Genomic DNA, 13363 nt, shown 5'->3' on the forward strand with positions numbered 1-13363 from the left:
TAAACCACCCATATATCTTTCAACTTCTCTCTGCCTCAAAACCCTCTTTCCTATATCCTTCTTTCAGCACCCTCTCCTTCTTCCTTAAGTCTCTCTCTTTAAATCCTCTCCCTCGTCTGTCCTTCTTTTCCTTGTCACAGTCCTTCACAGCACCTGCTTGTTTCTGCTTACACTGTCCCAACTTTCTTTGTGGAGTCCAACTGAGGTTTAACATACTGAAATGGGGAAAGTCCAACCATCCACACCACCACACTGGGGTTGGGAAGGACTTCTGGAGATCATAGAGTCCAGCTCGCCTGCTCAGAGCAGGCTTGGCCGGATCAGAACGCTCTGAGCCATCTACAGTCAGGTTCTGAATTTCTGCAAGGTTTTTCTCATGTTTACATGGATTTTCCAGGATTTCAGTTTTCACCCATTTCCTGTTATGTGGACATAGGGCACCACTCAGAAGAGTCTGGCTCAGTCATCTTTACTCCCTCCCGTGAGGTATTTATAAACATCAGTAACCTTTCTCCCTGAGCCTTCTCTTCTCCAGGCTGAACAGTCCCAGCCCTCAGCTTCTCCTCTTGTAAGGTGATCATGTCCTTCAGTCATCTCTGTGGCCCTTCACAGGGCTTATCTCCATGATGTCCACGTCTCTCTTGTACTGGGGAGCCTGGAGCTGGGCACAGCACTCCAGCTCTGGTCCCACCAACAGTGAGTGAAGCACAGGATCACCCCCTCAACTTGCTGAACATGCTCTGCCTGGTATGGTCCAGAGGGCTGGTGGCCTTCTTTGCCACAAGAGTACACTGCTGCTTATGGTCATTTTGATGTCCACCAATGTCCCCAGATTGTCCTCTTCAAAGCTCCTTTCCAGCCAGTTGACCCGTGGAATGTGCTGCTGCTTGGAATTGTTCTTGCCCAGCAAGTAGTTATCAAGACATGAGACTTCAGTTATTTTCACAAAATTTAAATTCAGACAGACATTCGGAAACCAGTTTCCAAGAAACTATAGCTTCCTCAGAAGTACTCATGATAAACCTAATTAACATTTTTTTCTGATTGTCACACATGCTGAGAGTGAACATAGTTGATTGAGCATTTACCTGGCAATAGATCATGGAAGCTTATCAAAGAACTAATTTTCATCACATATTGCTGGCACTCTATAATGATTCCAGACTAGCATGTTTTAAATCTCTTGTAACTGTATGTTTTATTTTATATGCCAAAACAGGAAGCTCTTTTGTACTGCTGTGTACTGTGCTGCTTGCACAAGTCAAGCTGAAGCTAATGGTTTAGTTGAGGTTAGGGTTGGGTTGGACTTGATGATCCTGGAGGTCTCTTCCATCCTAATGATTCTGTGTTTCTGTGATTCTGTGTTTCTGTGATTCTCTAATCACAGCACAGGGATCTACAGGGATGCATTTTATCAGGTGTCCATTTTATACAACTGGGGCTTTTTGACTGCTGGATTTTCTAGTTATTTGTCTTGTTACTATGGTATTATAAAGTGGAGAAGTGCATTTTTCTCTTTCTTCTGTATTTGACTTTTTTCTGACCAGAATTTGTTTTCTGCTTTAGCTGAGAAACTGTTTTGCACATACTGATCTTCATTTTCTTACACAGGCATTTGTTTTTCCACCTTCTGAGAGGTGTTTGGCATAGTAAAGCACCTGAACAATTCTATTTTGGTCTGCTTACCTTTACTGTAGCAATTTTTTTCTGAATTTCTTAGTGAACGAAACAAGTAAGTTGGGCAATTTGTCAGGGAATTCATGTGACTCTCAGCTTGCTCATGAACTAATGTCTGTTTGTCCTCTCTATCAATCTGTATTTAGAAGCAAAGACAGGAGTTGGAAGTAATGAAGGCCTGGAGCCTTTGTCATTGTTGCTATTGAGAGTGGAGAATGTAAAATAAGATGACTAGCAAAGCAAGGGGAGATCTGTAGTAGTACTGCAACCTCTAATAGCCATATCTTCACCCCTATATTGATAGATTAGGAGCATATTTTTATACAATGTTGTTCCTTCATGTTAAGTATCTCCTGAGAGCCTGGAACTTGCAGTGAAAGACATGAAGCTTCTGTGGAAACCTTTGCTATTTAACTTCGTGTTAGACTTTCTATTCTACAGAGGGTCACTGCTCCTCCATGCCAGTGACTGGCCTCTTGCTTTACCCTCTGTAGGAGATGCTTGACATAGTTTAATAACTCACACCCCAACTGTACAAGGTCCTCAGTAACCTGCTGTCATTGATCCAGCTAAAATCAGGGTCATATCAGAAAATTTCTCAATTTCTCTCTTCCAACCTTGGCTATTCTGTGAGTTAATCAACCAGAGATGTAATAACTCCCCAGATGCCTGATGAGCTTTAATACCCTTGCCAGCATTTTCAGTCTATTTGGTGTAAGCTACTCCAGGTGCACATTTACGAAGGAATATTTTAATAATAACAATACTTTGCAGCATGGAAATTTTATTCAATGAAGTTAACATTGTTTATGGTTTCAATTTCTCTTGGTGTTGACACTGCTATATCTGGTGACAGGTGGAGATGTCCCTGATTTTATCTGTTATAAAAGTGGTTTGAATCTTATCTTTTGCAGGCAAGCTGAAGAATAAACTTTCCTTTCAAATACACATGAAGGCCTTAGCCATGATACCTGCAAGCACAACCATGAGATAAAATTAATATTTATTCCACAAGTGGAAGGAGAACAAAACGCTGATAAAGAGCTTCTTTTGCAGTAGAGCTGATACAAAACACTGCTGCCTGTCAATCATATTATAAATTGTAAACATTTGTTTTATTAAAATGGGCACAAAACTAGCAACAAATATTATAACTAAATAATGCTTACATTATGTGTTACGTATCTTTCTGTACCACATTTCATTATCTCCTGTCAACTTACCATCATATAATAAGGATGTTGGCAACCCAGCACCTCTTCTGAGCTCTGCCAAGTACAGCAGTCTGCATTGTGGATCTGAGAGAAGAACAGTGTCCAGTAGGTGTGATTATTACTCTTTCTCACACCTAAAGGAAGTAAAATAGTCAAGACAAGTTCTTTCTGCTACATCTGAGCTGTTTAATTATCTGGCATGGCAATGAAATTATTGAAGTGAGAGCACAGCTCATCAAAGACTGGGCCTTTCAGTGTATCCTCCTCCTCTGTCCTCATGGTTCAAAAGAAATGCATATTTATGATTATCAATGAAATGATAAGGTTAGGAGGATAATGTGTTTAAAACTGAACATTTAGATGGCTTCATTTGGGTATGTAAAGATGTACATGCTTCTGGTCATTCAAAATGGAAGAATTTAGCCAGATCACAGTAACTTCCAGCACTGAAACGCCTACAGAAGGAAAGTGAAAGGGCAAAAACACACTCAGGAAGATATAAGGGCATAAAAATGGTGGCTTGATGCAGTGTATAAAGACAGGACAGGCTCCTGACCCTTCGACTGCTGATGTTTGCTTCCTGCATCTTTAATAATAAATTGCCCTTTTAAAGTAGTGTGTAAGAATGTCATTGCACAGCAGATAAGAAGTAAGTGCTTGCAAGTAAATCTGTGAGGAGACAGTTTAGTGCAGAAAGATTTTGTGTATGGTGCTTTAGTCAGTGCCTCACAGATACAGATCTTTTCCTAGTCTCGTTCTTTACACTGAATTTTTTACAATGCAGTATACTTAAACCAGTTTATTTTGAAAAATACTTCTCTTGAGCATCCTCTGTAAATGCAGCAGGACCCACAGTTAGTGGGTGACACCTTTGCACTGTGTGCAGCTGCTCCTGCAGGATCCTCCCCTGAAAAGACAGAGATAACTCAGAAAATCGGATTGACGAGTCAATAAGCTGACTTGTTTTTTAATGGAAACACCTCAAAGCAATGAGATGCATCAGACCAGAAGCAGCAGTGCTTGTGCCTAATTCTTGATTCCTGTGCCATGCTCTTACAGGGTGGTCTTGATTTGATCTGGCGTCATGATTTTTGAAGTTACATCAAATTCTTCACAATCTTCTCTGTTTCTCTGGAATTTTGTTTCTAGCTTCCTGCATCTGTTCCAAGTCTCCTACTTTTGTCTGCTGCTGTCTTCCAGATCTGAGCTTGCTCAGCTGTCTGTAGATTGAAAGAGAAATAGCACTCCGGTCAGAGAAGTCTACTGACCCCATTGTTTCTTAAACAGTTGTATCTTTAATGTCTTACAAATATAGATAATGCCAGATGTCACATGGAGTTTGAAGATCCACAAGAAAATCTCATCACCATAAGAAACTTTATAAAGGAAACAGAATTTGACTTCCAAGGAGAAATCAATTTTCCTGCTTTCTATCTCCTGCAAGTGGAATATTCAAAAAAATTGCTAGGTCACTGAAGCTTCTGCGATGACAAATCCAAACCCAGACTCTGTGGTTAGATCTTGTAGATCAATGTATTTGTTCCTTTAGAGCAGGGTTGGGAAGCTCCTCCTTGCTGGGGATGTGGAGACCCTGCAAACACCTGCGCTGGTCTGGGCATTCATGGGGTCCCAGGGATGTCAGCCATGAACTGTCAGCCTCAGTGGAAGGAAGAGCTGCATCTGCCCTGCAAGCTGCAGGATCTCAGATGCTGCTCCAGAAATTTCAGTAGCATAGTTGTATGATATTATTAGAAGAACATTAATAGTTTTTAATTTTGTTAAAATAGCTTATAAGACAAAAGAGATCACATAGCAACACATTTCATTTTATTCTGCTTTAGTGTAGAAACTTGCTATGTAATTAGGACTAAAAATAAGTAAAGGATGAGATATTTTTAGTGCAAGCTTTTTATCTTGTTCAAATCCACAATATAGCACACCCAAACTAACAGTTACAGTATCACATTAACCATTAGTGAAGTAGAATACAAAGGGTAAAACAATGTGGTGTCTGTCTGTGAACATGAAAACAAATAATTTATCTCTGAAATTATGGTTGTTTTCCTTCAGCTGCCAACTACTGTTTAGTGCAGTTCCCAACAAAGTATAGTGATATGTAAATATACTACAGATATATAGCTCAGTCCTTACAATAAATATATGCTAGCAGAGTGAATTATAATTCACTCAAGTCCACTAAATTTTTATTCACTATTTTTTGATCCAATGAAAAGCTTAGAATCTTCTTATATAGTACCTGAATAAATTATTCTAATACATTTATAGAAGTGATGAAAAACATAGTACAGCTGCAGTGGATTGCTACATCTTTAATAAAGCTGCAACTTTTCACATCATGCAAATGGACCAGAATGTTTACCACCTTAGCTTAAGAGGAGTGAGGTATTTTGGTTTTCTGGCCACATAAAAATCCTGGAAAAGTACTGTCTTTTTTAAGTGGGGCTTATAATTCTCTGATCAGAAGTACAATCTTACCAGTAAACTTAAGGAGGAGAAGAAAGGAAAGAAAATCACAGAATATTCTAAGCTGGAAGGGACCCACAAGGATCATCAAATCCAGCTCTTAAGTGAATGGTCCATGAGGGGAATGAACCCCATCCTTGGTGTTATTAGCAGCATGATCTGTCTACATCAATATAAATAGCCACTCTCAGATTTACTTTGGTTTGGATTTGGGCTTTATCCATTTCAAGACTTTCCCTTTTTGTAATATGAGTATGTTAAAAACGAAAGTGCAAGCTCTGGCATGAGGTTTTGCCCAGCTACCTTACTGATGATGCTAGAAAATGCCTCTGAAAATTGAAAAGGTTGTTGAAATCATCTGTGAATGTTTTCAGTGGCAGAGAAGCAATGTTAGATAGAGCAGCACTAACAAGGAGGGGAATTTCTCATCCCAGCTGGTTTTATTCAGCCTTTGTTAAATGAAACATTGTGAGCTGGGTTCACAAGGGGAGTTGCCTTTTGTACATTCAACTCCACAGTAGTCTGTGAAGCAAATTTTGGAATGAAAACCTTGAAAATGTTCTTGACCTGTTGTAGGAAAAGATTACCAGGAGGCAGTTCTTGCATCTGTTTTCATAGTGTAAGCTTCCTGATAAATATTGACCTTGAGATCCTTTGTACTGCCTATTCTGAAAATCTTTGATAACGATAAAGAACTCAATGGCTTTGGATTTGCAAAAAAGATAATAACCACCTGATAAATTGTAAAAAGCAAATAATTAACTTAGCCAGGCCTTATATAGGCTGAAGTATTTATAACCCTTAGACCAAACTACTCGTGGCAGGAGTCTTGAGGATCTATGAAGTAAAGTTTTTGTCGCTAAATCACTACAAATTTGAATGAAGGAAAGACTTCGACAAGACTGGTTTGCTTCTGGAGAAAATTGTCTGGGGACTTGGCCTCATTTTTCACTGAGTGAGGGATGCAGTTATTTAAACATCTCTGTCAGGAGGAAAGTATTTGAATGTCTATGTTAACCATTCAATAGCAGACTGGGAAAGAGATGGCTTTGTGCCTGTCCCAAGGACCTGGGATTTTCAGAACTTTAGGCATCAGATTCTGTGGTGATGAGCTCTGCATGATGTAACCTTAAGCTGAAGTAGTTGACAGAGGGGAGCCATTAAAATGTTCAAGGCCAGGTTGGATGGGGCTTTGAGCAACCTGTCTAGTGGATGATGTCCCTGCCCGTGTCACCAGGGTGGAATGAGGTAATCTCTAAGGTCCCTTACAAGCCTAACCGTTCTGTGATATGTCACTGCTAGTTGTCTGGGGACAGCTTGATGGGCTTTTTGTTTACTGGTTTACGGTGTGCTCTGTAGCAGCTCTGCATCATCAGAGTTTGACAGGTCAGTGTCAGACGTTTCACTGGCACTCTGTAGTTCTGCTAATCTCAGCAGGATTCGTGGGGGTATTAGTGCAGTAAGTGGTTTATTAGAAGAGATAATTAGCACAAAGCAGATGAGGATTTAATAAATAAGGAGACTTGGTCTACATCACTGAAACCTAGTTACGTGACATGGAAAGTCCCCTTGTTGAGCCTTCTTACCTCTCAGCTCCCCAGTGCTTAATACATCCATCAGCACACATTCAGGACGGGCAAACCCTGTTGAGGAGTGGCCATTTCTGATGATATGGTGATATAAACAAAAGCACTTAAAAAAACAATGCACACTCAGAGGCAGAAGCTTCAGTATCCCCTGCAATGGGAGCTGGAAGGCAGCTGGAACAGATGCAGGCAGCAGGGCAGTGAGCTGGGGAGCGAGGAGGCACTGGGGAAAAGCAAAGCTCAGCTGGTCTGTCAAAAGACTCCAGCTGCAGTTCTTGGAACTGGCTGCAGGCAGAGAAAGCTTTTTGTTCTATAATCCACCAGGAAATTGAACTTTTCTCAGGTGGGAATTTAGACTTGCAGGTGAAAGGAGAAAATAAAACCTATGCATAGCATGAAAAATGTCAGAATCTTTGGCTACATTGAAAGAAATAATGTTATTTGCTCACTTCAGGCTTACCTGCAAATTGACAGACAAAACTACTTCAAATGAATACATTTTCATCAAAGCAAGTAGTATTTTTAGACTTTTCCATGTTATTAAATATGCAAGAAAATGTTAGTCCAGTGCTGCTCACATGGGAGTGAGTGAATGAGTGGTTCTGATTACAGTGTGAAATCGACTGTTGTCCTGTTGCGTCCCAATACCCAGAGCCTTTCCCTGAGCTGCATGTGATTTCCCTCCCACCTTCCTCAGTCTGCTCAAACTCCTAGAAATTATGTTAGTGTTTATCCAGAAAGGGAACTTTCATTCAAACACTATAGGATTACCTTTATATGTGTAGCATTACAACTAATCTGGGAAACTACTGTTTGGAGTAGGTCAGCATGAAGTCATGACACATATATCTTTGCTTACTGGAGATAGATTTTTCCAGGCACTGAGGTAAAATACATTTTCACATCTTGTTATTCTAGCCATACATTATAAATTTGTATTGCATTAACTTCATGCAATAGCAAATCACTATAAAACTCTAGGGAAGATGTCAAGGGAACTGTACTTTCAAAATCATATTTTTGAAAGTAAATATTATTTGTTGCAGAAAATGTTTTTGCAGCAGAAATGTTGCAGAAAATGTTTCAGAAACAGCACTGCTTTTCTCGTTACTCAGTACACAAAATAATCTGATTGGGAATCTTTACTGTACCATTAAGATAGCCTCACATATTAATATTGCTGTTTATTAAACACAGACCTCCAGGTAGGGATTTGAAGTCAGGTACACATCCAGTAGAGAGGAAACAATGCTGCAGCACAATCTCCCTCCCTGTATTTCCAGTACTATTGGTACCTATGGTTTACCTTGTAACTCTGGAGCAAGCTTGTGATATCACCAGTGACCTCAGTGTGCAGACCAGCCTGCACAGAATCACAGAGTGGGTCAGGCTGGAAGGGACCACGGTGGTCATCTGGTTCAGCCTCCCTGCTTAGGCAGGGGTATTGTGGAGCACATTGCACAGGATTGTGTCCAGATGGTTCTTGAATCTCTCCAGTGAGGGAGACTCCAAAGCCTCTCTTGGCAATCTGTTCTGGTGTGTGATCACCTGCACAGGGAAGAATTGCTTCTTTGTATTCAGGTGGAACTTCCAGTGCATCAGTGCTTCTGCCCATTGCCTCATCCTATTGCTTGGCACTATTGAGGAGAGCCTGGATCCATCCTCTTGACACCCTCCCTTCAGACACTGACAGACACTGATGAGGCCCCTTCTCAGAAATCTCCTCCCAAAGCTGAACAGCTCCCTCAGCCTTTCCTCATAAAAGAGATGCTCCAGTCCCTCAACCATATTTGCCACCCTCACCTGGACCCACTCCCAGAGCTCCATGTGTCTCTTGTCCTGAGGAGCCCAGAATTGGACACAGTAGTTCAGATCTGGCCTCACCAGGGCTGAGCAGAGGGGCAGGATCACCTCCCTGAACCTGCTGGCAATGCTTTTCCTAATGCACCCCAGGACACCATTGGCCTTCTTGGCCACAAAGGCACACTTGTCCTCCGTTACTCATTACAAAATTCAGTGCATTTGGATGGGTTAGTCAGTTCTTCTAAGCATTTGTTGTCTTTCATGGCAGTGTTCTTGACATGTATTTGCTATGACATAATTCTTTTCTGAAATTAAAAAGGTGGGAGGTTTCCTGTTATCCACACTGTAAGATGTTGCATGCGTAGTATGAATTGAGATAAATTGATGGCTATCAGTGATATGTAGCCAAGTTTGCTGGCTAAACACAAGATGGGAGCTCTTAGGAGTATCCATACATCCACATAATTGCCAAAACTTCTTTTTGTAGTTTTTGTATATTTTCACTGGGTATGATGCATTATGATGTGGGTCTTGCCCTGCTGTTGTCATGCTGTTGACATGGCATGCCTCTTAGTCCAGATTTGCTCAGGTTCAATGTGGTCAGAATCAATAAAGCAAAAGATCATCCCATAAAAAGTATTCCCCTCAGTGGTGCACTTCTAGTTTGTTCTGTGCTGAGGTCTTGAGAAATCATTTGGGGAGAAGACAATGACTAATTTGGACACTTTCAGCTGGGAAGTTGCTTAGAGAGCTGTTAATTTCTCAGGTTTTACCCTATCCAGCAAGGGCCAGTAACTGATGGTATGAGTCTATCTAAATATGATTTCTGAGATCTTGGGCCTTAAGTGTTGATATTCTTTAGTCAGTCATCTTTCCTGATGTGGAAATTATACCTGCACTCAGTATTTGTGTATGTGTGTGTATCTGTGTGTCAAGTGTGAAGTGCAGGCACTCTTTTGTATTGACATGGTGCCATACAGGTCCCACTGGTTCCTTTTCACTTTTAGTAGAATCACATCAGTTTGCTAACTCAAAGTAACTGGTGGCATATTCACTAGTCCAGAAAAGTAGATAAGACATAACCCCTGCACTGTAGGAGGGCAATATACTTCCAAAGGGCTTGACCCAAGATCTTTCTGATGTAGCTTTTGTATCATAATAAAAATCACCAGTCTGGAACAGAGCAGTTTGACAGAATGACTCAGTAGAGTCACAAAATGACAGATGCTAGAAATAAACAAACTGTGCCAGGTCATTGCTGTCAAAGCAGGATCCTTAACCTGTTTATGCAGTCAGTGGTAGGTTGGGGGCCATCTTTTTGTTGATATGACATGAAAATTTAATATGGTTTTATTTATTTTCTAAGGTTACACATTGCATCTTAGGATATAACTACAGCAGCAGCCACATTCTTCACTTGATGTTTCCAAGCTGATGATCCCAGCCAGTCCTGTGAACCAGTGTGCTCTGTCCTGCTTCAGATCCCCTTGCAGCATCACTTCCCTTCCCAGCTGCTGGGCTTCCCTTGGCTCTCAGTGTTTGCAGCCAAGCCCTCCCCTTCTCTATATGGAGCCAGGCACTTCAAAGAAAATCCTCAGACCATGTAGCTTAATTCTCTCCAGACTTGCTGGGGCAGCCAGCAGAGTTGGGAGTTACATGCTGTGGTCTTCAGCCTGAACTGCACCTTCTGTGTACTCTGTAAAAGGAATAGCTATTGCATATCAGCTTTAATCCTGGCTGTAGCTGTCTGTGAGTCAAAGCTTTGCTCAAAAGCAGCTGTGTCTTCCAGAAAAGCAGGTAAAACATATTGCAGTGTTCTGTCTGATCTGCCTGTAAACAGAGCTGATGACATGTCACTGGAAATGATTGTTCAATTATCCAACAACAGTGCAGAAAAGTGGATTGCATATCCTGAGTGGTTTTAGGTGGGAGTGTAGCTAGAAGATGCTGAGGAGCATGGTTAAGTTTCCTCTTCTGCTTTAGATCAGAGACAATATATCTCAAACAGACCCCTGAGCTTCTACCAGTGCACTGACTGGCACTGCCAGTAATTTTGGCTGTAGATAGGACAGAAGGAAGAGTCTATCCAGTTTGCCTTACTTGATACTCGTAATTAAACATTAATTTGCTCAGGAACTTGAATCTGGGGCTACATCTATATTCATAAATTGAGTAGCATTTGAGAACATTCCTGGGCACTGGGCTGAGGGTAATAGTATGGATGCTGGATGTTCTCTGCCAGTTGGCTTCAGTGCCAGGGATGACCTAGGGCATATTTGATTTCCTAGCAGCAATGCAACCCACTGGCCCCACTTCTTGCCTCTCTGAAGAATTCTTTTTTATTTGTTCAATAGCTAGTTTGACCCAATATAGAGATATTGAACTGAGTGGAAAAGGTGGGGCTTGAACATTGTCTACCTGGAAATCAGGACAGGGATTGAATCAAGAATTCCCCTGGTTTTTGACAGAAGGTACCAGTAATCAAACACCATGTGTTTACTGAGGCATTCTGGTCTCATTTTATACAGTGATTCAACTTTTTTACAGTGAACCTCGATTGTATGAGTCAGAGGTACAGGAAAGATAATGACCCTCCAGTCTAGTGAGATGTGCCCTTGGGAGAGGAACTTCTGGGCAGTTGTCTCTGCTTTGGTACATGTTCAATAATACATAGAAGATGAGAGCAGACAGAGCATGTAAGTCAGTGTTAAGGTGGTGAGCAATGAGGCTTTGGATTCACATTGTGGAGGAGGATGAGGGAATTGCAACTTGGGAGCTTGTGTTCTGCTTGGCTGCTTTTATACCACAACCTCTGAAAAGGAGATTTGCAGCATTACTGATCCAACCTAACTTTCTTTACAGCTTTTCAGAAAAAGAATGTTTGAAAAAAGAAGCATAAAGGTTGGCTTACATGTAAGCCTACGAGTCCAAGGTAGAAATGATTGTGGTGGGAGATGCTTACTTTTGTGAATAACAGGAGAAAAAAAAAGAAATGTGTTTTGATCCAAATTGGAGGGGGTTTGACTGCTGTATTGCAAAATATTATTTGTTTCACTGTACCTAGGTAAATAAGTAACAGCAGCCCACACTTCTCCCTTAGAAAGCTGTCTCACAGGCAGCAGTTAATGAACTAGTACTGAAAAAATGTTAATGGGTTCTGCCTTATTATGCCCAAAAATAGACTCACATGTTGACTTTCAGCAGAATCATCAAGAATTTTCTTGGGAGCCAAAATACAAAAAGTTTCTAATAGTTCTCAGCTGGTTTGTGTGATTTCTCTAATAATTAAACATTCATAAAAATGTACGATGAGATTTTTCTCAAATGAGAAACCATAGCTGTGAAATTTTCCAGTTCATTACAAAAAGAATACATTTTTCTTCCCTTCAGAGAAGCTAACTATTAACCAGCATTCACAACAGGGAGAAGGGAAGCCTTTGCTCAGAAAAAGTCAGGAATTCAGTGTTTAGAAAATGAGGGGTCACCAGTGCTGCCCTGGAGCAGTAGTGCTGTGGCTGAGCAGTGCGGAGGGGAATGGCCTGCCTTGCCTCTGTGGAGTTTTCTGTCTCTCCTGGATGAAATCTTTGGGAGTCTGCTTCCAGCATAAGGCACTTAGCATCTGTAAAGGGAGAGCAGAACATCTATCAAACATGGAAAGATCAAAAACTGTGACTCCCCGTGGAGGGACTGTTGGGAGGGAAACAGCTGAATAATGTTGAACATATTCAGATCTCTGGCTTCACCTAATGCACACTGTGAAGGCTCTGTTTGTAGTCAAATGCTGATTCATTGTTATGGATGCAGAAAACCTTTTGTGCTTCTGCCTTTAAAGACACTGCTCTGTTAGCTGTTTGAGGTGCAACACTGGTTGCTTCTGCCTCCTCTCAGACAAATGTAAGCATAAATGTTAATCTGTAGTGTGATTTTGTATTGCTGAAAAGGCAGGCCTGGTTACAGAATGTCTTGGGAGGTGGCTTGATGCATTGTACACTGAAATAAGTTAAGAGCTGACAAGGGCAGTAAAAAAATCAACTTTAGGGAAAAAAAAACCATGATCCCAAAACCTCAGTGATAATTTGTCTCTTCATGGGTATCAAGACTGGACATGCTCACGCTCAGGAGTCAAGAACCTGGGGTTTGGAGGACAAAATCACTGAAACTGTTGAACTCTCCATTTTGAAAGACTCCTCACACGAGTGTCTAAAATAGCCTTTAAACTTCAGCTCATCTGCTTCTAATGATCTGAGTACATAAAAACTTCCATGATAGCCTTTCCTCAGTGCTCATCCTTGTTAGCTTAGCAGGAGCACTGCAATGCCCCCAGAAGATGCATCTGGCAGATCTGTGGTGCAGGCAGCACAGAGAGATATTTTGTCCTACATGAAGAATCAAGCTACTCCTTCTTCCCAAGGGGATTTCCTCTAATCTTGCTTGTTCTCATGCTCCTAGGAGGACCTTTTTCTGCATTAGCAGGTGGTGATGGATAGAAAATGCAGGTGCTGTTTCCTTGAACAGTTCACGGTGGGAGTAAATTTGTCCTAATAATAGGTGCAATTATTTTTAAGATGAGTGTTACATGTTCAGTAGCTCTTATGTGGT

At 41.1% G+C, this 13363-nt stretch overlaps 1 protein-coding gene across 2 annotated transcripts in view; it reads left to right on the forward strand.

Annotated features, from left to right (window-relative positions):
- Window positions 1-13363, forward strand: part of GPR158 (G protein-coupled receptor 158) — a 192391-nt gene that overhangs the window by 154450 nt on the left and 24578 nt on the right. The gene's annotated exons all lie outside the window — the stretch shown is intronic.

Source organism: Prinia subflava, chromosome 1 (assembly GCF_021018805.1).
Source record: "Prinia subflava isolate CZ2003 ecotype Zambia chromosome 1, Cam_Psub_1.2, whole genome shotgun sequence".
NCBI classification, from domain to species: Eukaryota; Metazoa; Chordata; class Aves; order Passeriformes; family Cisticolidae; genus Prinia; species Prinia subflava.